Source organism: Porites lutea, chromosome 4, assembly GCF_958299795.1.
Source record: "Porites lutea chromosome 4, jaPorLute2.1, whole genome shotgun sequence".
NCBI lineage: Eukaryota > Metazoa > Cnidaria > Anthozoa > Scleractinia > Poritidae > Porites > Porites lutea.
The window spans coordinates 44049235-44070746 of NC_133204.1; positions in this window are offsets into that span (position 1 = coordinate 44049235).

The window sequence follows — 21512 nt, forward strand, 5'->3', positions numbered from 1 at the left end:
ACTTACTTGAAAATGACCGAAGATCGGTCGAAACGCCGTTTTTTATCTCTGATTTTAAGTTTTAGAAAACCCTTACTTATAAAGGTAGCATTTTTGCCCTTTTTTTCCTTCGACCTTTAAAATGGGCCTATGAGTGGAGACACGCTATTTGCTCTCTCGGCTAACACATATTTAATATTCGCATCAATTGAATCTCAAAAATAATACCTCAGTTTTTTCCTTGACGACTATTTTTAGGTATTGAAAATGTTTTCTGTCTTCTGTTCCTTGGGTGGCAAGGATGGAAATAGATCAAAAAACTTGTAAAAATCTGGCCAGTTATTACAAGTTTTTCTGCTATGCCTGCAAAAATCCCCCCAAAAATGCTATGGTTAGAGGTCTCTGATAACTCTTAACTCTACAGAAGTGTTTTGTTTGTGGGAGTCAAACGACATGAAAATGAGTTAAGTCTTCAATATCCCAACTTTTGAGTACCGGCAACAAAAAGACCGTCTGGACAAGTGAACGTTCGACATATTTACAAGTATTATTTCTGGAATATTAATAAAGAACCCCAGATATGACGTTTTGGCTTTTTTATACATGTGATTTAGCAAATAAATTCATCATTCCCTCTTTCCTGAGGAAGGCAGGTTGGAATGATCCCGGGGAGGGCAGGCATTCCCTTATTGGCGTAAAAGGGTATGTGCCGCTGAACAGGGTATAGTTTTCAGTGGGTCTAGAGCCCTAAATGAGGGTATTTAATTCCTTGTTTAGCATCTTGAACTTTTGAACAGAGTCTTTTTTCGAACTGGAAGCTTTCAAAGAGTGTAACGGTTGGCAATGAGCGGTCTATGGTGCCGACAATTATCTTCCAAACAATTTAACTTCATTATGGTAGTTTAAAAACTAACTTACTTTCAGTTGTACTGAAACGAAGGAGGAGAGGTATCACTGTCCAGACTATGTATTACTAAACAGTACAAAATGGAAGATCAATATTTTTTCTTCAATTTTTGTGAAAAGTAGACCAATCGATTCTCTTCACTGAACTTGCTACTGCATAGAAATTTATTTGTTTATAGCTTTCCATATCATAACGTCATCATTTACCCGTTTACGGCGAGTCGGGAGTTTATCTGCTCTGGAGACCCATTACGAATTTAAAAAATCCTTCAGCCCTTAGCAAGATCGCTTGAAATCTTCTAAAACATTCAAGTGTCAACGCATACGTTTCTATGCGTAGTTATAATTATAGACTCATTTGCACATAACCTTGAAACCTTAAAGGAAAGAGATGACGCTGCAGAGTAGTCCTGCATTAACAGATTAGAAATCATTTCAGTGTGAAATTAATGTATTTGCACTCTAGTGTTGATTGTCGTAGATTGAGATTTTCAGTATTTGAGGCGAGGAATGAGAAACAATTTCAATTAACTTAAGTTAGCCAAGCCTCAAAGCGGAGTTCCAAAAAACTTTAACTAGGAAACACAGAGAATGTTTTCTGTAAAATAGAGAACACAAAATATCTCTCTCTATTATGCAGTAACCAATAAACCAAGCAGATTTTTAGAATGAACGCTAAGAAAATTTGTAAAAAGTTGGTAAAATAAAGGAAAAACGGACAAGCTAAGTAATTATTCTGAAAATGTAAACTTCTTTCCTCTAAAGGCATCCTAAACTCACTATGATGTGAGCGCTGGTGCTGGTATACTAGCTCGGGTAGGCAAGTGATCCCTCTATCCGAGACAAGTTTTCTCCATATAAACCGCCTGGTCTTTGTTTATTGTTTTGTTTGCCAAAAAATTATACAAATCAAATAAAGTCTAATTACCTTAACTCTCATGGCGAGGAAGCCCAAGAGAAGCCACCGGGCTTATAAGGAATGGGCTCCCTCAGTTAGATAATTAGAACAAAATATTATCATAATTACACACGGGAAAATCAATGGCAGAGCTACAGTAAATCTTAAAATAAGTATATTAGATAGTCGTACTAATCATAGTTCTAGGCTAAAAAAGCGAAAAGACAAAAACAAAAAACAAAACAAAACAAAAGAAAATAAAAGAGCAAAGGAAGAAAAAAAAATACATATATATATATAAATTACTATTTATGATAAGAGGAATGCTTTCAGCTTACAGCAAAAGGAAGCGGTACTTGTTGCATTTCGAATTTCAACTAAGAGAGTTAAAAAATTTAGGACCTTGGAAACTGATGGAGAACTTTCTTATATTAGTCCTGCATTGTGGTAAATAAAAATGCTCCGAACTTCTAGTGCCATAAGAATGCACCTCGCGTGTCACCAGAAACATTTTATTGAAGCTATAAGGAAGTAAGCCAGATCTGTATTGATACATAAATTTTCCTATTTGAAGTTTGTAGATACTCTCAAGATTCAGAATTTTTAAATTTTTAAATAAGGGGTCAGTGTGAGCATCGAAAGCACTCCTCGACATTATTCTTACGACCCGTTTTTTAAGTGTGATTAATCTTCTGAGGTTTGATGGGTAGGTCGATGCCCAGACGCTCACGCAGTAGAATAAGTATGGGTAGATAAGGCTAAAATAAAGCATCCGTAAGGAGAAATTATTAAGGCAAAAACTTGATTTATAAATTATACCTATGGCTTTAGACACTTTCCTAGCAACATTATGTATATGTGATGTCCATGTTAAATGTTCATCCGAAATTACACCAAGGAAAGTAGCTTCCTTAACACGGTCAATCGAATAATTACTAATATTAAAAGCTAAATCAAGTGTTTGCCTGTTTTGTCTCGGTCTGAATATGATAAAATTAGATTTCTTAACATTAATAGATAGCTTATTTGTATAAAACCAACACGTTATCTTTTTCAATTCTAAATTTACAACTTCCATAAGATAGGAAGCATCAGTATGCGAATAGAAGATATTAGTGTCATCTGCAAATAGTATCAGCTCTAAGACCTTTGACACATTACATAGATCATTTATATATACTAAGAATAACAGGGGACCCAAGATAGATCCCTGAGGGACTCCGCAAGTGATATCTAATGATGAAGAGTTGTAACCATTATATTGCGCAAATTGTTTTCGACAAGATAGATAACTTTTAAACCATTGTAAAGCAATACCACGTACTCCATAATGTTCTAATTTGTCGAGCAAAATTTCATGATTTACTGTGTCAAAGGCCTTAGATAAGTCAATGAATAGGCGTAAAGTTACCCTTTTGTTATCAAGTGCATTTGAGATCTTGTCATACAATTGGATTAAAGCATTTGCAGTAGAATAATTTTTTCTGAATCCATACTGATTCCGGGAAAGAATATCATATTTATTTAAAAAATTAATGAGGCGATTGTAGACGATTCTCTCTAGGAATTTAGAGAAAACTGGTAACACTGATACGGGTCTGTAATTTGTGAACAAAGATTTATCACCAGATTTAAACAATGGAATAACTCGTGCAATTTTCATCTCTTGGGGCACAACTCCAGAATTAAGAGACAAGTTAATTATATACGTCAATGGTGCGTAGATTAAGTTAAAAGACTCTTTAACAACATTCATTGAAATACTATCATATCCCGGAGCAGTACCGGATCGAAAGCTGCTACAAATCTCAGTGACTTCTTGTTCTGATGCCGATTGACAAAAAAATGAATTAATAAAGCCTCCATTCAGAAAAGAACGATGAGATTTGTCAGACGCCGGAATCGATTTAGCTAAGTTAGGTCCAATATTCGTAAAATACTCGCAAAAACGGTTTGCTATATGAGTAGGATTACATATTTCTTCTTCATTAGATTTGAAGGTGGAAGGCAACTTACACTTAATTTTCTTCTTGTTAATAAGATCGTTAAGTAATTTCCAAGTTGATTTTGCATTTGATTTATATTCATCTAACTTTTTATTGTAGTAGAGACGTTTAGCAACGCGAAGGGAATGTGTCAATTTGTTTTTATAACTCTTGTAAAGTTTCTCACGATAAGGAGTTGGGTTAGCAAGGAAACGCTTGTATAATAAATTCTTTTTTCTTACCGATTTAAGAAGACCTTTAGTTATCCATGGTTTGCTCAAAGTAACATTCTTTACTTTCATTTTTTTGAGAGGAAAGCAGTCATTGTAAATGGTAGTGTATTTATCAAGAAAACACCGATAAGCGTAATCAGGATCTTTACATTCAGATAATACATCCCAATGAACGTTTGCAAGCCTATCTTTAAACTTAGCGACATTATTCCCACTTTTATCACGAAAAGAAAGCCAAGAAGTTTGAATTTGGTGGCCTGTAAACCACACCTACAATTATATTTTTCTCTTTCGGCCTATTGATTTCCACAAACAAAGACTCAGCACATTCAGTGCAAGAAAAAACTAAGTCAGGTCGACATTTAAAATCAAAATTGTCCGCTAAATATAGACCTACACCTCCACCTGTCCTATCTTTACGTGGATTGTGGACAAAATTATAACCTGAGATATCGGTATGATGCGATGAGTCTCGAAGCCAGGTCTCAGTTATACCAATAAAAGAGAACCTCAACTCTAAATTCTTTAGCAAAGTGGTTAAGCTATCCAAATTACGATGAAGGCTACGAATATTAAGATGCAGAAGCGATAAACAATTATTGACTTCTAATATATTTTTCTGATGCAACATTTCATTGAAGTTTTCTTCGGTATAATATTCGCAGTCAACTAACTCCGTGAAGAAATTAGCATCAGGATCATGATGGCTAGAAAGGCTAAATTTTTTATATGTTTCAGATAATAAAGGATTAAACCTGAGACTAGCTAACCTATCGGGATCGTAACGTATAGGTCCATTTTACTGCTCAAATATAGCCAAACGAAAGTCTTCTTCGTTTAAATGAATAAACGGTAATTCTTCCATTAATGAGTCGAACAAAAAACATTTTGCAATATACTTATCTTAATCATTTGAAGAACCGGAGGGCTTATCACGAATGATCACACGATCTAAGATAAAATATGCTGATTTCCTGCTTGCTTGGCCGCCTTGAGCTTCTCCAAATGAGGTTTCCTCTTTTCAAGCGTCGCTTGCGAAAGATCTTCGCAAATAAACAGTCCTTCTGGTTTTTCCTTTCTTGCCTTTCTTACTACAGCTTCTTTCTGCTTCCATCTACTCAGTCGGCACACAATAACTCTAGGCTTTGCATCAGCTTGGTATTGATTGATTCCTCCAGACTTTCTACGCTCAACACGGTGAGCGCGCTCGATGTCAACTACAATGTTGAGCTTCTCCTTGATGGCGTCCTTCACTTTCGTTTCAGCCATTTCCCAAGTCTCGCCAGCCGATTCTGGTATACCGAATACTCTGATGTTGTTCCGTCTGCTTTGGTTTTCCTGGTACTCTATTTTGTTTCCCTGAAGCTCCACAGTGTTTTTGATTTCAACAATATCCTTTTCGGCGCCCACGAGCTTCGATTTTAAGGACGACAAATCTTCGACATCCTTTTGTGTAAATTCAAGGCTTGCTTTGAGAGACGCGACTGAGTCTGCCAACTTATCGACTCTTGCATTGACAGTGGAGATAAAGGAATCGAAAAGCGTTTTAAGCATGGACTGCTGAACATCAAGCATTTGCTTCAGTGTAGCAATGGAGACCAATTCTCCTTCATCTTTAAGAGTTTCCAAGTTCAATTCGTCCGCTGCAGCATCAGACGATTGATGTTTCTTTGGTTTCCCCATGAAAATAATTCCTCTGTAAATGTTTAAACTAAGACAAAATGCTAATAGAAATGTTTAAGCTAAGACAAAAATCCAGTAGAAGAAATGCAAAGAGAAAAACATTACAAATTGACGGAGCTGAAAAATACACGTCTTAGGAACTTGCTGCTGTTTCAGAAGGTTAAAAATAACATTAAAATAGCAAACTAATGAAATTCTTGACATATTTCTTAATGTAGCCTGCTACTGAAGTCAAGATTGCGTGTGCCATACACAGCCGCTATGGATGGAAATGCAGATATTTCTTAGCACACCTCCACAGGAGTACTTCCAGACAAGTACACACTGGTCCCAGGTGTAGCAAATATGCTGGAGTCACGTGTCATGCTTTCTGCGATCCTGGCCGCCATTGTTGTCTATCTGGTGTCCTAAAGAGAGACCTTTAGGTGCAGCTACTTACATCACTGTAAATGAGACTAATGCATAGTCGTTGGCGGAAGCATCCCGATTCTGATTGAAACCCTACTTTTATTTGGTTTTATTTTGTTTTTTTTTGTGTGTGTTTTTTTCTTTTACACTACTCCCCCCCCCTCCCCCCCCCCCCCCCACCTCACTTTATTTTATTTTATTTTTTGCTTTCTTTTTCTTTGTTTTGTTTCTCCTTTTTTATTCAGTCATATGAGGAGTGTATAATTACGACGCAAATTTGGTCACGCATACTAAATCCATTCAGGGTGTCGTTTTAAATTAGTAATTTACCGTGGTCGAAATTGTACTGTCATTTTAAGTACAGCTGCAGTTTAGTAAATTCAAAGGATTTGTTTTAAGCCCCAAAATTGGGTCACAGTTTGACAGTAAAATACCGTATCTTTCTGAGGACTTAATTAATTGGCTATCTTGAATAGGGGCAAATTGGTTTCGTTCAAGGGCTGATGTGGACGCACGGACTGAACAAATGAATATAGTTCTTTGATTGGGCTCTTTTGGCAGAGGTGTTGTTTCGGATAGCTCCACGGATAGCTGAATAAGATTTGGACTTCAAGTCAAAGGCTTTATGAGCAGTTTGGGTCTCAAACAGATGTTTTGAATTTATAGGATTTATAAGTGTTTTGTTTTCGCTGGTATCCGGATAGTTCAAATTTAATGCCAAGGTTCGGTCTTGAAAGCATGGTTCTTCATTTACAAATCTCTGTAGTCGGTTTGTTTTCTCCCCAGACAAACAGATCGAATCAGTGCTTTTGTCGGGATTCAGTGAAAAGAGAACGGCTTTTGTTGCCCCTTTTTTATTCTATTTGAACTTTTCCTCAGAATTAGGCTCCAAAAGCTTTACTTTGTTTCTTAGTACTATTTGTCAAATATTTAGCGTAAAGTACATGTAGTGATTTCATTAACCTTAGGTTGACCAACAGTCTTTAAGAGCGGATGTCAGTAACTTTCGACCAGAGGTCTACAAAAGTGAAAAATCGAAAATTCTTAAAAAAATTCACAAAGTAGCACTAGGTAAGCTATTAACATAAATGTAATTTTTACTTCGATCCGATAATTATTTTCCACGTACGGGGGGGTTATTGGTTTCGCGGCTCTCGGACTGGGTTTTCCAGGCCCGAGACCATCTGTCACAAAAAAATCGTTTTAAAATTCAAATCCATTGTAATGCGGACAACAAATAACTTATTCAAAAGAGTACATAATTGCACACATTTTAAGTGGTGATTTACTCAGTTTGAACGAAAAGGTAATATTTTGGAGATTTTTCATTATTTTCAATATTTTGAACGTTTTCGTTCAATGAAAAAATGGCAAATTTCAAAGCCCAAAATCGTCGACTGGTACCTCGATTTCAGTAACAAGTCTTATACCATGTTAAAGAGCGTTATCTCTTCTTTCAAATCTGTTTTCAAAACTATGGGCAACTGAAAAGAAAATTTTTGAGGCCACAAAATACAAGTAGTACTTTTCTGAAATTTGAGCTTTCCAGACTCAGCGGGCCGATGCTAAAAACTCAGAAAAATGCAATAAGAAATCAGTTTGAGCAACAGTGGCTTAACGTTATCAGCTATCAGAAACCAACACGTGTTTATCGAGCGATCTGATAAAATTTAAAGCCGTTTTTCAACAAGAAAAGCAGAGTTTAGCCATCTTCTGCTACCAAACGCACGAGACACGTGAGGTTGTCAAAGGGCAAAGCACAGTAATAAACTTCAAAAAGCACAACGTTTCTGCGTCTAGGAATTAGACTTTAGCGGACAGAACAATGCCTACGAGTGTATGTTTCATACCTTGGCATGGGTTTCCTAGATATTGGAAATAAAAAAACATCAAGGACAGCATCGGCAAGAGCATCTTCAGCTGCTCTCAAACGAAGGAGATTGCGTTACTTTTCACAGATTGGCCGCTTACCAGCTGATTTTGGGCTCGCATTTCGACGGAACGCTTGCCTCGAGAGGCGCGCGGCACGGATCTGAACTCTTCTTCACGAGACATTGAACTGAATTTATCGGAAATATGCCACCACCACCAACAACACGAGCTTTTTTCGGGTATTTGTTGTTTTTCATACGAAACGTTTGGGTAAGCAGATTCACGCAAAAACCATTTGGCTTAAAAAATGTGTTTAAAAGCCCACCCTGGATTTGAAGCAAAAAGCATTTCCTCGAAATAAGCTAAAAAATACCCAATTCACGCGGTGAAAAAATGGATGATTATGGAAGGATTATCGAATTCTTGCCTAACCTGAGGGATTTCCCAATTTCGCGTGATCTAGGATTAGGGGTAGGAAAAAAGCTCATAACCTGCTCCTGTCGTTGTGAATTTCCTCAAGATCAAAAATTTCAGTAAGAACCGAAAAAAAACAACTTAAAGGAGGTGCACACACCTTGACCTAGCCAGAGAAAAGGGGCCTCTGATTGAGCTAAACTGACATTGATGCACGGTGCAATTAGTTAGACCTGTTATTATCCCCCGCGCAACCACAGGAACAAGTCCAGCCATTTGGGCCCCGGGATGGGGAGCACTTTGAAGCGGTCCTGTCGGGGACTTTCGGGGGTAGGGGGCGGGGCAAATCGAAAATAACTTCTCTTTGTTTTTGTGAAGTACATCATTTCTTGCACGGTTGACAAGGTGACGGCGGACTCCGTAGCTGTGGAAAGGCCCTTTTGAAACATGTCCGGCAACATGCTGGGCATCACGAAATTGACGTCAACACCTTGAATCAACTCCATGAACAGGGAGAGGCGATAAGTCCCATCTTAAAAGATGCTTGATGTCTAGACGTGAATAGTCTGTCCACAGTCATTTTTCATTTTGTATTTCGGGACCATTTGACAGCGCACGATTGAACCGGAGCGCAGTTTACGAGCCCTAACCCCTCCCCATTGCCCTTGCGGTCAATAAATCATCGCGTTTTTCATTTTTTTTATGCGCGTTCGAGAACCTCCAAAGGGAATATTGAGGGTCTTTGTACAGTTTCAGTTTATTTTACCGACAAAAAAGAACAAAACAAAGCAAAAGACAAGTATACAGAAATACGCAGAAACAATGTGGTGAGGAAGCCCAAAAAGAAACCATAAGGCTTAGGTCATCCCCTTTTCGTTCGTTTAGCGTCGAATAGGTTTCCTGGTTTTGGGTGGGTCGGTCGGTGGGGTGAAAAAAAAACACAAGAAATCTGAGAACAGGAGGCCTGAAACACCAGCATCATTGCCGTGGAGCCTGAAAACAACAAGACATGGTCACCAAATCGACACAAACTCAATATAGCGGAAAATGTGATGGTCAATTTCATAAAAAAAAGGCCCAAAAAGGATACACCACCGAAAGTTTTATGCCTGGAAATGCTGTTAGAATGCTCATTTTTTAGATTAAAGGAATTAATTTAAGTCCAAAAAAAATAAACCTTGTCGTTTCTTTTTCTTGCTTTTTTAAAAAATGCCAAAAAAACTGGGTCTGTTGGACGACACTAAACGAAGAAAAAATTAATATAGGTATTAAGCTCCCTTAAAGTATAAAAGTATAAGTTTACAAGGACAGGATCGAACGTATACTGAGTAACTAAATGATAAAAATTTGATCACAATTAAATGAAAGGCTAAGAGTCTAAGCGCTATCTGATAACGAAACGGTAAACAGGAAGTGCTGCCTCTCATGTAATAGAGACGTGAAATACTGGGTGGACCACATCCTGAACTCCCGCGAAAACCGCAAGAGAGGAACGCTCAGGGCTAAGGAGACTAAACAGGGGCGTAGCTACTTGTACGCACGGTTCGCACGTGCGTACCCGAAAATGTTGAGGAGAAAAAAAAGAATGAAATAAACATAACTAAAAAAATCGGTTTCCAGAGAAGCGACGACATTAATTGGAGAACCGAATCTTGGATGATTTATTTATATAGCAAGCTTGATGATGTAAAGCGTGAACGCGTTGTTTTCTCCACGACCTGTCTTCGGAGTAGACGAAGTAGGGCACAATTACGTCAATGTGAGGTGCTTTTGTCGGTCAAAAATAATGTGACAAATAGGGGTTAAAAGAGTCATTTGTAAACTAAAGTCGGAGGTACTATAAGCTTGATTTTTAATAGCTGAATTAATGATAAACGGTTGACGTCAATGAATATAACAAGCCGACAGAATTAAAGAATTTTAGAGGTTATGTCATTTCATAAACAGCAAAAATGCTTTTGCTTACAACCGTTAACCCCACCTTTAATGAAGGCACCTTAAAAAAAAATGTTGAGATTTGGGGTCGGGGGTGGGGAGGGGGGGAAGACGATCTAGAAAAAGTTGGGCGTACGTCCGGAAAAATCCTGACTACGCACCTGCTAAAACCTGAAACTGAACAACAGGAGTCTTGACGAAACGTCCTCAGTTATCATCTGTCCGGGGTCGTACTTTCAAGGAAGCGCTGATCAAGAATCACTCATGACGGAATGAAAACTACTCGTAGCTTCCAGCGACAAAAGGAGTGACAACAGTGGTAAGCGGTCGTTCTGTGAAATGTAACGCAATCTTTACGGTTTACGATCTTTCGGCGCTTGGATTTAAAACGTTGTTGTTTGGTATGTTCTCCCGTGTGGATACTTGACATTTCCAATATATGGAAACACCATGCTAAGGTACGAACAACAGACATTCACAACATTGTTTTGTACGCTAAAATCTGATTTCATGGACGTAAAACATTTTGAATTTTAAGACTTTTTAAATTAGTGCTTTGCCGTCCCTTTGACAACTTCACGTGACTGGTGCACTTGGCAGGGGTTGACAGCTTAAATCTGCCTTTCTTGATAGCAAACGGCATTAATTTATATCAGATCGCTGTATAAACACGTCTTGGTTTCTGAAAGCTGATAACATGAAACCACTGTTGCTCAAACTGATTTGTTATTGTATTTTTCCGAGTTTTTAGCATCGGCCCGCCGAGTCTGGAAAGCTCAAATTTCAGAAAAATACTACTTGTATTTTTTGGCCTCAAAAATTTTCTTTTCAGTTGCCCATAGTTTTGAAAACAGATTTTGAAAGAAGAGATAACGTTCTTTAACGTGGTATAAGACTCGTTACTGAAATCGAGGTACCAGTCGACGATTTTGGGCTTTGAAATTTGCCATTTTTTCCTTGAACGAAAACGTTCAAAATATTGAAAATAATGAAAAATCTCCAAAATATTACACTTTCGTTCAAACTGAGTTAATCACCACTTAAAATGTGTGCAATTATGTACTCTTTTGAATAAGTTATTTGTTGTCCGCATTACAATGGATTTGAATTTTAAAACGATTTTTTTGTGACAGATGGTCTCGGGCCTGGAAAACCCAGTCCGAGAGCCGCGAAACCAATAACCCCCCCGTACGTGGAAAATAATTATCGGCTCGAGGTAAAAATTACATTTATGTTAATAGCTTACCTAGTGCTACTTTGTGAATTTTTTTGAGAATTTTCGATTTTTCACTTTTGTAGACCTCTGGTCGATATTTACTGACATCCGCTCTTAAGTCGTATTTATGCTCCTTGCTCGCTTGCCAATAAACCATGTGCTGTACAATGTGCATTGCTAGGGGTGAGCTCGGTTTGCTGGGAGAACTGAACGGACACCATTATTTGCCGTAATTTGGCTACTCAGTTAAGTGGCCGTTTATTGATAATACCAAATCAAATTACACAAAAACCGGAAATAAAAACCTCATCACAGCAAAGATGAGGGCAAACACCCACCGAATGAGAACTTAACGCACCAATGGGACTGATCCGAAACCATGGGCGGGGTAATAGGGTGGGAAAATATTTGCCCTGCACCGAAGCTGAACTGAAAGAGGTCTAAAATCACATGTTCGGATGTTTAAGTATCTACCATTGTAAGTCCCGGATGCACCCCATCCGGGATACTAAGAACGCCGCGCAGGCTGCATAAAATAATTTATTCCCCTTTGTAATAAATGTCATTTTTTAGCTTTAGTCTCAGTTTACGAAATGATTTTGTATTCTTACATGTGATATAATAAACTGTGCAAACGGAGTCAAGTCAGAAATTGTTTTTGACAGGAGCCCATAACCCGGAGCGTCTAACTTCCATACTGCGCTTATGCAACGGCGTTTTCACAAGTAGGTTTATTTTTAGATAAGCCTTTCCCGCGAATTGCTTTCGAAAAGCCAATCACAAGCAAGTGCGTGATCAATAATAAACGTTTAATGCGTAACCAGGACAACTCCTTCACATTGAAAAAAAAGCATGGCGGACGCACTTGAGGAATCTTCAGAGGATTCTTCTGACAGTACTTGAAGCGACAATTTCAGTATTTACACGGAAACTAGCAGTTCAGAGGAAGATCTGCAAAACGTAAAAGAGACCGGGACGTCTACTTCATCGGCGACAACGCATAATTCACGGAAAGGGAAATCGAAATCATCTCCGAAACAGCCGACTGTGAAAAGGTCCAAGCGACAACAGTCATTTTTCGCGGGAAAAGCTTATCTAAAAATAAACTCACTTGTAAAAACGCCGTTGCACGAATTTATGGCAGTTGCACGCTCCGGGTTATGGGCTCCTGTTTTTGAACTATTTCTACTTGCATACATACACTGCGCTTTCAATACCGATTGTACGTGTCCGGATATTTTTGAATCCGCAAATTTTTCTTAGCGGATTCAAAACTTTCCCCGTCCACACGTATCCGTATTCAAATCGAATTTGCCCCTCATCCGGCACGTATCCGGATTCACCCTAGCACCCTGGACTCCCTCAGGAACATTGGCAACAAAGCATGCGTCATAAACCGCGCGAAATTTTCATGTAGAATAGGGATCCGTAGAATATAAAGGAGAAGTGCTTACGTCATGTTGCCATGGTAGCAAAATTTTTGGATGACGGCAAACCAATAAAGTCACTTAAAAGTCTATTCGCACCATTTCAAACTTCATCGATCTTACTCAATTTCATTTAATTTGGCAAATCTTGGCGAAATTTTCTTTTGGGACCGTATCTATCCTTATCTAAGATTAGAAAAAGAAAGCGACAATTTTTGTGTTGTGTTCACCTACTCCAGAAGGCGGGCTCGTGAAATCAGGAAGTTCCATGTCGTAGTGGTGCAACGATGGCAAAGAAATGTTCAAAAAAACGTGATTCACGTGCAAAGTTGTTGTTTGTTAGTAAACATATTATTTTTTGCCGTTCTCCTTGCCGTCGCCGTCGTCGTTAGTTTTGTCATCCAGAAATAGTGCTACCGTGGTAACGTGTGCTGTCGCAATTTGTAATAAATTCATCGCACTGTGTAATACCTGTTGCAATTTGTAATGAATTCATCGCACTTTGTAATACCTGTTGCAATTTGTAATAAACCGTGTCGCAATTTGTAATAACTGTCCATTGCACTTTATAATAAACTAAGCTGACGCAATTTGTAATAATTCCATCGCACTTTGTAATAATTTATTGAGAGTGATTGAACTTACTTCGTCAACATTAAAGTAACATGAATGGTATGTCATAAACAAAGATGATGACGTCTTCAAGCACGTAACTTACAAAATTACTTATATAATTCATATCTCCGCTTATTCAAACCATTTAACTTTATTCACGGTGCTGGGGGTCCAGGGGGAGCTAAACAATTTTTTTTTTCATCAATCTTGATTAGTTATCTGACTTACAAAATTCTGTATTCTTAAACCTGGCTATTATGCTAGATGGTCTGCATGCAATGGTTACCCGGGGGGGAGGGAGGCGTACTTCCTTATATGGCCAATACGGGGATGTGCCTCTGGACAGAGCATTGTCCGAGTACAAAATCTAGACACACTAGACACAAACGAGCCATTATTAAAAGGCACTTAATTTCCACAAATCGTAACATCCATCCTTACATCATTCAAATAAGGACACAAGGAAAGCTTTCCTTTTTAGATATTTTAACAGTTGACACAACACCGTCCTTTTGAGCTATGACTGACCCATACATTGGGAGCAGGCCACCTGAACTCAACAAATTAGCTGCTTCATATATTATCTTTTTCCTGAGACACGTAAAAGGTTTTTGGGAAGAAAATGTAATGGATACGCTCTCTATGCTAGTCCCCTGTTCCTCTTTTTCTCGCTGACGGTGTTGTCTTCGTTGTGCTAAACGATGGTCTCTGTTCCGCGCTTTCTTGCTGTCCGCTTTTTTCTTCGCTGCTCGCGATGGATTTCAAGTCGGCACTCTCGCTCCAGAGAAGTTCAGTGGTAAACGAGGAATTCCAGCCACTTGTTGAATCCAGCGTTGCCATTGTGTTTGTATGAGAAATTGCTCCTGATTCAGCGAATGCAAACATTGTCTCACTCACCTGTCACAAAAAAAAAAGGAAAACAAAAAGAAAAAACTAAAACTCTTGAGATAAAAGGATCAATGCTATCAACAAGAAATATTATAATATTCTAGAGTTAATATTATTGAGGTTATTGAAATTTTTTGATAGTTTCAAATAGAATACCGTTTGCCAAAAACACACGTTCACTTCAATGCGATCAATCTGAGATCCTCAGCATATTAAATACAGTCAACAAGGAAGCTGTTAGGCAAAATGCGTACGCACTACAATATTGAAACACAGAAACTAAGAGGGAATAATCCCTCTCTTGCATAATCTGAGACCCCGCGCAAGCAATTGACCGCGCTGATTTCTATATCAAATTGCATGGGCTAACGGGATTTGTAAATTCTCTTCGGTTGTGTGGCATTAGAAGAAAATTGACTTCTGTTCGCTATTATTTTAGCTGTTGATTACTTGTGAGATTCTTTAAATGATTATGACACTAAGTATTTCTGAAAGCAATTGTGATGTTTAATACGTGCAGAGTGGAATTAGCAAGACTATTATTTTGGTGTAAATATAGGCTGTTTGGTATGCGAGTCAACCCCAGTCGTTACGCTTCCTTTTCTGCGTGAAAGTTTAATTCTATATTTTATCTTTTATTTTTTTTTTCGGCCTTGTAGGATCGAAGGTCGTGGAGGTTTTGGGCTTGGATCCTACCCAGGTTTCCCTATTTTTCCCGCCCTCCTCGCGGGTCTTTTGTAGAGGTTTTTCCCGGCTTCCGAGTGTCTCTTGTAGATACGTAAAAATACCATCCAAAACGAGATAAACTAACATCAAAGCTAGGATTCGAGCCAGGACTCCAGCTTGGACTCGAGCCAGGACGTCGAGCCTGGACTCGAGCCAGGACTTCTGTAAGCAAAAAAATAAATAAGTAAAAGTAATTAATAAACCAATAAACAAGAGTAAAATATAAGCAACAAAAAGATCTTCTAACCTAACTCGCAACTTCCTAACCCTACCCTAACCCTAACCTCTAACCCTAACCGTCTTCTCAATGGTCATGTGACCTGCAGGAGGTGAAAATGGTGGGAAAGTGAAAGGCTCGAAATCCTGGCTCGAGGTCCTGTCTCGAGTCCTGGCTCGAAGTCCAAAACTCTGTTAATTTCCCTTGATGTATTCTGTGGTGTATTTTTCACAATTTCGTTTAGTGGGCTCAGTTTGGTCTCCAAATAAAGCGTAGTAGCCTATTACGACACAATAAACCAGAAATGTTGTTGGTTGTGTGTTGTTGGGAAGCTATTGTTAGGAACAGAATAAAAAAAGTCACATATTGCAAATCGTACAGCACCTCACACTTTCTTCCGGCTTTCGAATACTGAGACCTACACCTCTGCACAGATTTTTTCTTCTTTTTAAAAATTCGACAGCGCTCGAGTTAATCTATACACTAGTACATAACAGTTCCCTGCGGTTTTTATTTCAAAACGTGCGTTCGACGATCTCTAAAAAGAAAATAGAGGGTGTGTGAACAGGCTAACTGCTGAACCAGATTCTTCGGTACCAGTGGAGGAAATAAAGTTTAACACATCTGTGCAAAGCGGTAACACAAGAGTTGAAACATTATTAAGCTAAAACTAACACACCAAAAAAATGCTACTGTATTTGAAACACACTCCAACGGTTCCACTGATTTTGATAATTTATTCCTCCCCGCCTCTAAACATCCTCCCCCATATCCATTAATAACTTACAGTCCCCGCTAAATAAGGCCCTGCTTACAAGGTAAAGAGGGAAGATAAGAGGGAAGGTAACCCTAGTGCCAGTGTTACCCTAGCAAGAGAGTTACCCCAGCAATCGCATATTTCTTCTTTTTTCACATGACGTGTTTACAAGGAGGGTAGGGTTACCCTAGCGCTATGGTAACCCTATTTGAGTGCTAGGGTTACCCTAGCAGGAGGGTTACCCTACCTGCCTTGTAAACGTTCAGCTAAAGATAACTCGCCTGCCCGTGTCAACTTTCCGCCGTCATGCGTGACCAGTAATCGTGCCAATTTGAACGGTATTATCCAATTTCGGAGCTTAATTATAAACATATGAAAAACAAAAAGTTATTTTCTGTCTATGATGATAATATTTTCCCTTTTATCGTGAATTTAACGTGTTTTCCGTAGAGAACTTCAAGATTATTTCAAATTTTGGACCGTTACACAACCTCGTCCCCAGTGCTTTTACCCATTTTTTTAAGGGAAAAGCACTGGGGACGAGGTTGCCCTAGCCCAAGGGAGTAATAATAGAAGGATGAAATTAAGCCTCGTTGGTGTATAGGTATACGTATAGGTATAGGTAAATCATTAATATTCACATACCTTCCTGCATATTAATTCGGTTTAGGTATAGGTATACGTATGGGTATAGGTAAATCATTTATATTCACATGTCTTTCCGCATACTAATTCGGTATAGGTTTACTAATGAGCGTCTCCCTTATTCAATAGAAACAATAAGCTTGCCTTGGCTTGCCTGTTAAGTAACTTGAGCCCAGTTTTCAGACCGTCTATTAAAAGAGAAATAAGAATAAGAGAAGCGATCACCTAGCAACGCGAGAAATGGCTTCCTATATCTTATTCAGCGCTAAAACTCAGACATATAAACAAAACACATACACAAAGTGGAGTTGAAAAGTCTTTTTTTCAATTTAGTTTACGTCTTCTTATTTAGCTCTAAAACTCGGATATATATAAACAAAACACATATACACAAAGTGGAGCTGAAAACTCTCTATTTCAATTTTGTCTGACGTTTTCTCCGAGGAAATTAAAAACTATTAAAAAGTCTCAGAGTTTTTTACGCACCGTTAGTCAGTTAATTATGCGAGTTCATAAGCCCAAAGTTGAATACAAATTAGCTCTACAGGATAAACAATATAAACAATTTTAAATAACTTAATAAGGATCAATTAAAACACGCGACTAATAATTGCTAAAACCACAAGAGAGATACCGTTTTAAAAACTTTATTAAAAAGCAATGGCAAAAAGAGTCAAATACACAGCGATTTGTAAGTAATGGAAATTAATTAATCTTCATCTTCGTCGCCCATTGAGTACTTGTAAGGTTTGAATTTCGTATGCCGACGTGTCCACAGCTGTTTGGCATGAGCTTTATGATCATCCAAATAATTTACAAATTGAATCCGATGCCTTTTGCGCTTCGGGCCTTGTTGTGATGGAGTTTCTACTGTGGGAGGAGGGGTCAGGAAAGCAGGATTTAAGGGTGGTGATGGGGTGAGGCTTTCTTTGTCAGGTTTTTGAGAGATAGCCGCTTGTGTTAATTCAGGTGTTACATTGAAGTGTTTGAGGGGCGTTGAGAATGCTGTCGTTGCTGTCGAAGAATCTTGTGTCCTTGATGTTAAGTCTTGAACAGTGCTGATTATTTCTTCCGGTCGTGTTCTTGTATTTAATTGTTCTTTAAAAGCCAGGTATCTGTTTTGCAACTGAAAGTATCGTTTAGCTTTTTCATCGTCCCGAAGATCGTTTCGAGAAAGCAGGTCATCCATGTTGCTTTGTATTTCTTGCATAGCTTGAAGAAGCGAGACAGGCGAAAGAGTTTGCTTCTTCAGATATTTTAGAAGCTTTTGAGGAATATTTTCTTGAAACCTTGCTTGGTTAAAGCCTTCTTCACTGGGCAGGACGTTTGTTCGCAACCGACAATTATCTTCGGTAGTAGTTTTCAGATCAATGAGAAGATAACCAAAAGGTCTTTTTACAGCCTCTTTGTACTGATTTAAAAAGAAATCCGTCTGCCCGGGATACATTTGCTTGGCCAGAGTCAAGATTTGCATTTTGTCTCGTGGATTCTTGAATAACACCAGATAATGGCTGTTTAGGCTTATGCTGCGGCTACCTTTCCCCTGATAAAATAGATTCTGCACGATATAAATCACGCTCAGATTGCTATGATGAGAACCACGAGTAAAGAGGTTCACAATTCTCTTGTCTTTACTGGCGTCAATCATCTGATCATCAAACACGATCAAATTCCGTTTGTCCACTTCAAAATAGGAATCCTGCTCCAAAGACGTAGGAATTCCCTTGACGAATTCAATGTGTGGCATGGCGACTAACATTTGTGTATACGCAGGCTGCCATTGTGAATAACACCAAACGATCCTCTCCGGGGGAGGGCAAATGGTCTCTGAAGCTTGTTGCAATAGATGGAACCCAGGCCGTTTTTCCGGACCCGGTCATTCCGGCAATCATGGAGGTGAAAAGATGCTCGAAGCGAAACCGCTGACATTTCTGTGAAAATATTGGAACTGTTTGAAATGGGGCGGGACCAGCATTGCAATGTTTAGACATCACGTGCCTTTGCATATTATCTTTTCTACTGAAGGATTTTTCGCAGACAGAACCGAGCCAACTCATGTCAACTCCTCAGGAGCAAAATATCAAATAGACTTCAAAAATTCTGCATTGGAGCCTCACTCTTTCGTCTTCAATTTTAGCCGACCCACTCAATAAACAATAAATAAGAACAATACTACCGAAAAATCATTACAACTGAGAACTTGATAAATAAACAATGAAAACAACAACTCAATAATCTCTCAAGGAGATCACCCGTCAAAGCGGATACCCGCCAGGTTTGTTCGGTTCGGAGGAAATTTTTACATCGCTAGTATAAATCTGGCCTAATTGTCACATTTGATCGAAGAGAGATATTTACGCAAAAAAAACTATCACAGGTCACAAATGATTTAGACATTATCTTAATATTTTACCTTAAACTGTCGAAATTAATTGCCGCCGGCGGACAAAACTACAGCTTTTTTCCGGTTTCCGGTGTACATCAAACACAAGCATCACGCTCAATATTATCCAGACTGATAGCCATAGATCAGAAAAAATTACAATTACTAAATTTCACTTTTAAAACCAACACTACTTGTCGTAAGATTGGGCGCATCGCATAAGAGCTAAAGACTTAAGAGGGAGAGAAAATAAAAATCTACTGAATTATATACACCAACGATATGTACAAAAACAACAACTCTGTAACGATTAGCTAAAACACGATCGATTCAAGCTGTGATTTACTTTATACTTTATCACCGCTTAAGTATGGGCGCGCTGCCTGTAAGCCATTAGGAAGAGGAGAGAAAAATCTACCGAATTATCCAAACTAAAGCAATGTAAAAAAACTGCATTTACTAGCTAAAACACGATCGATTTTAGCTATGTACTATTCGCTTTAAAAAAATCTCTCTTCACCTCTTAAACTTGGGTGTGCCGCCTGTAAGCCTAGAGGGAGAGGAGAGAAAAATTTACTGAATTATCCAAACTAACACAGCGTATAAAAACTACAATTGGCTAGCTAGTAAAACATAATCTAATCAAGCTACGAGTTTTTTACCCTTGAAAAAAATCTCTCTTCACCTCTTAAACTTGGGCGCGCCGCCTGTAAGCCAAGAGGGAGGGGAGAGAAAAATTTACTGATTTATCCAAACTAACAACGCATGAAAACTGCAATTGGCTAGCTAGCTAAAACATGACGATTCAATCTACGAGTTTTTTACCTTAAAAAATCTCTCTTCACCTCTTAAACTTGGGCGCGCCGCCTATAAGCCAAGAGGGAGAGGGGAGAATAATCCACTGAATCATCCAAACTAACACAGAATATGAAAACTGCAATTGGCTAGCTAAAATATAATCGATTTAAGGATCCGAGTTCTGTTTACTTAAAAAAACCTCTCTTCACAAAATGCGTTCCTATAATCCATTCTCCAAAATTTGGATCTGTAAATCACTTTCGGTGAAAATTTAACATCCTGCAGAAAATACTAAACGAGCTGCGCCCAGCGTGACAAAAATTAAAGGAAACCATCACATTCACGGACAAAAGAATGCCGCCTTTAGGGACCGGTCATTATTTATCACCTGGGGGGCGTCGGAGGATTTTGGGGGGGATCACTTGATTTTTAGGAGAACAGAGGGGGGGATCAGTCGTAACTGAGAGCCCAAAAGGGGGGGATCACTGAAAATTTTGGAAGGATTCAGAGGGGGGACCACTTAAATCTGCTTGAACAATGCCAGTTTGAAAGCATACAACATAAATGTGCCCATTCTGCTGGGAGATGATGGCATTTGCAATCTCAATTTGTTCTATTAACACAACTTTAATTAAAAAACGGAAGTATGTCACACTGGCGAATGTGTGCATTTCAATTTATATCGAGAAAGGTTTGTTTTAACGCTTTTATATTTTTCCTTTTCTAACGTGCTCATGACTTAGCTAACAGTCAACTGTTCGTATGCCAGTTTTAACTTTTGTACCAGATGACCAAATAGCTGAAGTTACTGTACAAGCAAACACTGGATGAAAAAAAAAAAAAAAAGGGAAACAAAAAGAAAACAAACAAAAAAACGAACAAAAAAAAATTATAAAAATGTGAGCAAAGCTACAAAGGCTGATCTATTACATTATAGATGAAAATAAAAAAGGAGACAGGAACAGTGGCCGATCCTCCAGATGGCCGAATTGTCGCTAAATATGACCTGCTGATAGGGACTTGGCGGACTGCTATTTGGCACTCTAAAAAAAGTAACTTTGCAGTTTCAAGCACTGATTGCAGTTTCAAGCACTTTGCAGTTTTAAGCAAGATTGCTTGTATGTCAACTGAATTCAGATGTCTGGATCCAGACTAGAAAAAGACACGGATCAAGAGACACTTTTACAAAAAGACTGCGCGATAACGGCTTTATTATGCTGTAAGTACATCATAGTTAGAAATACTACCTGTATATGAACGTTTAAAACACTAAATATACACGTCGAAAGGTGAATATGGGTACAAAGACATGGAGGGGGGGGTCACGAAAGTTATATATAGTTATGAGGGGGGATCACTTCAATAAAATAACATTTAAAGGGGGGATCGGCTAAATTTCATCGTGTTTAGCCCAAAATCCTCCGACCCCCCCCCCCCCCCCCCCCCCCCAGGCGATAAATAATGACCGGCCCCTTAGCTATTCAGATCCAGGAGGCACTTTGGAGACGAATAAACAACCTAAAACTC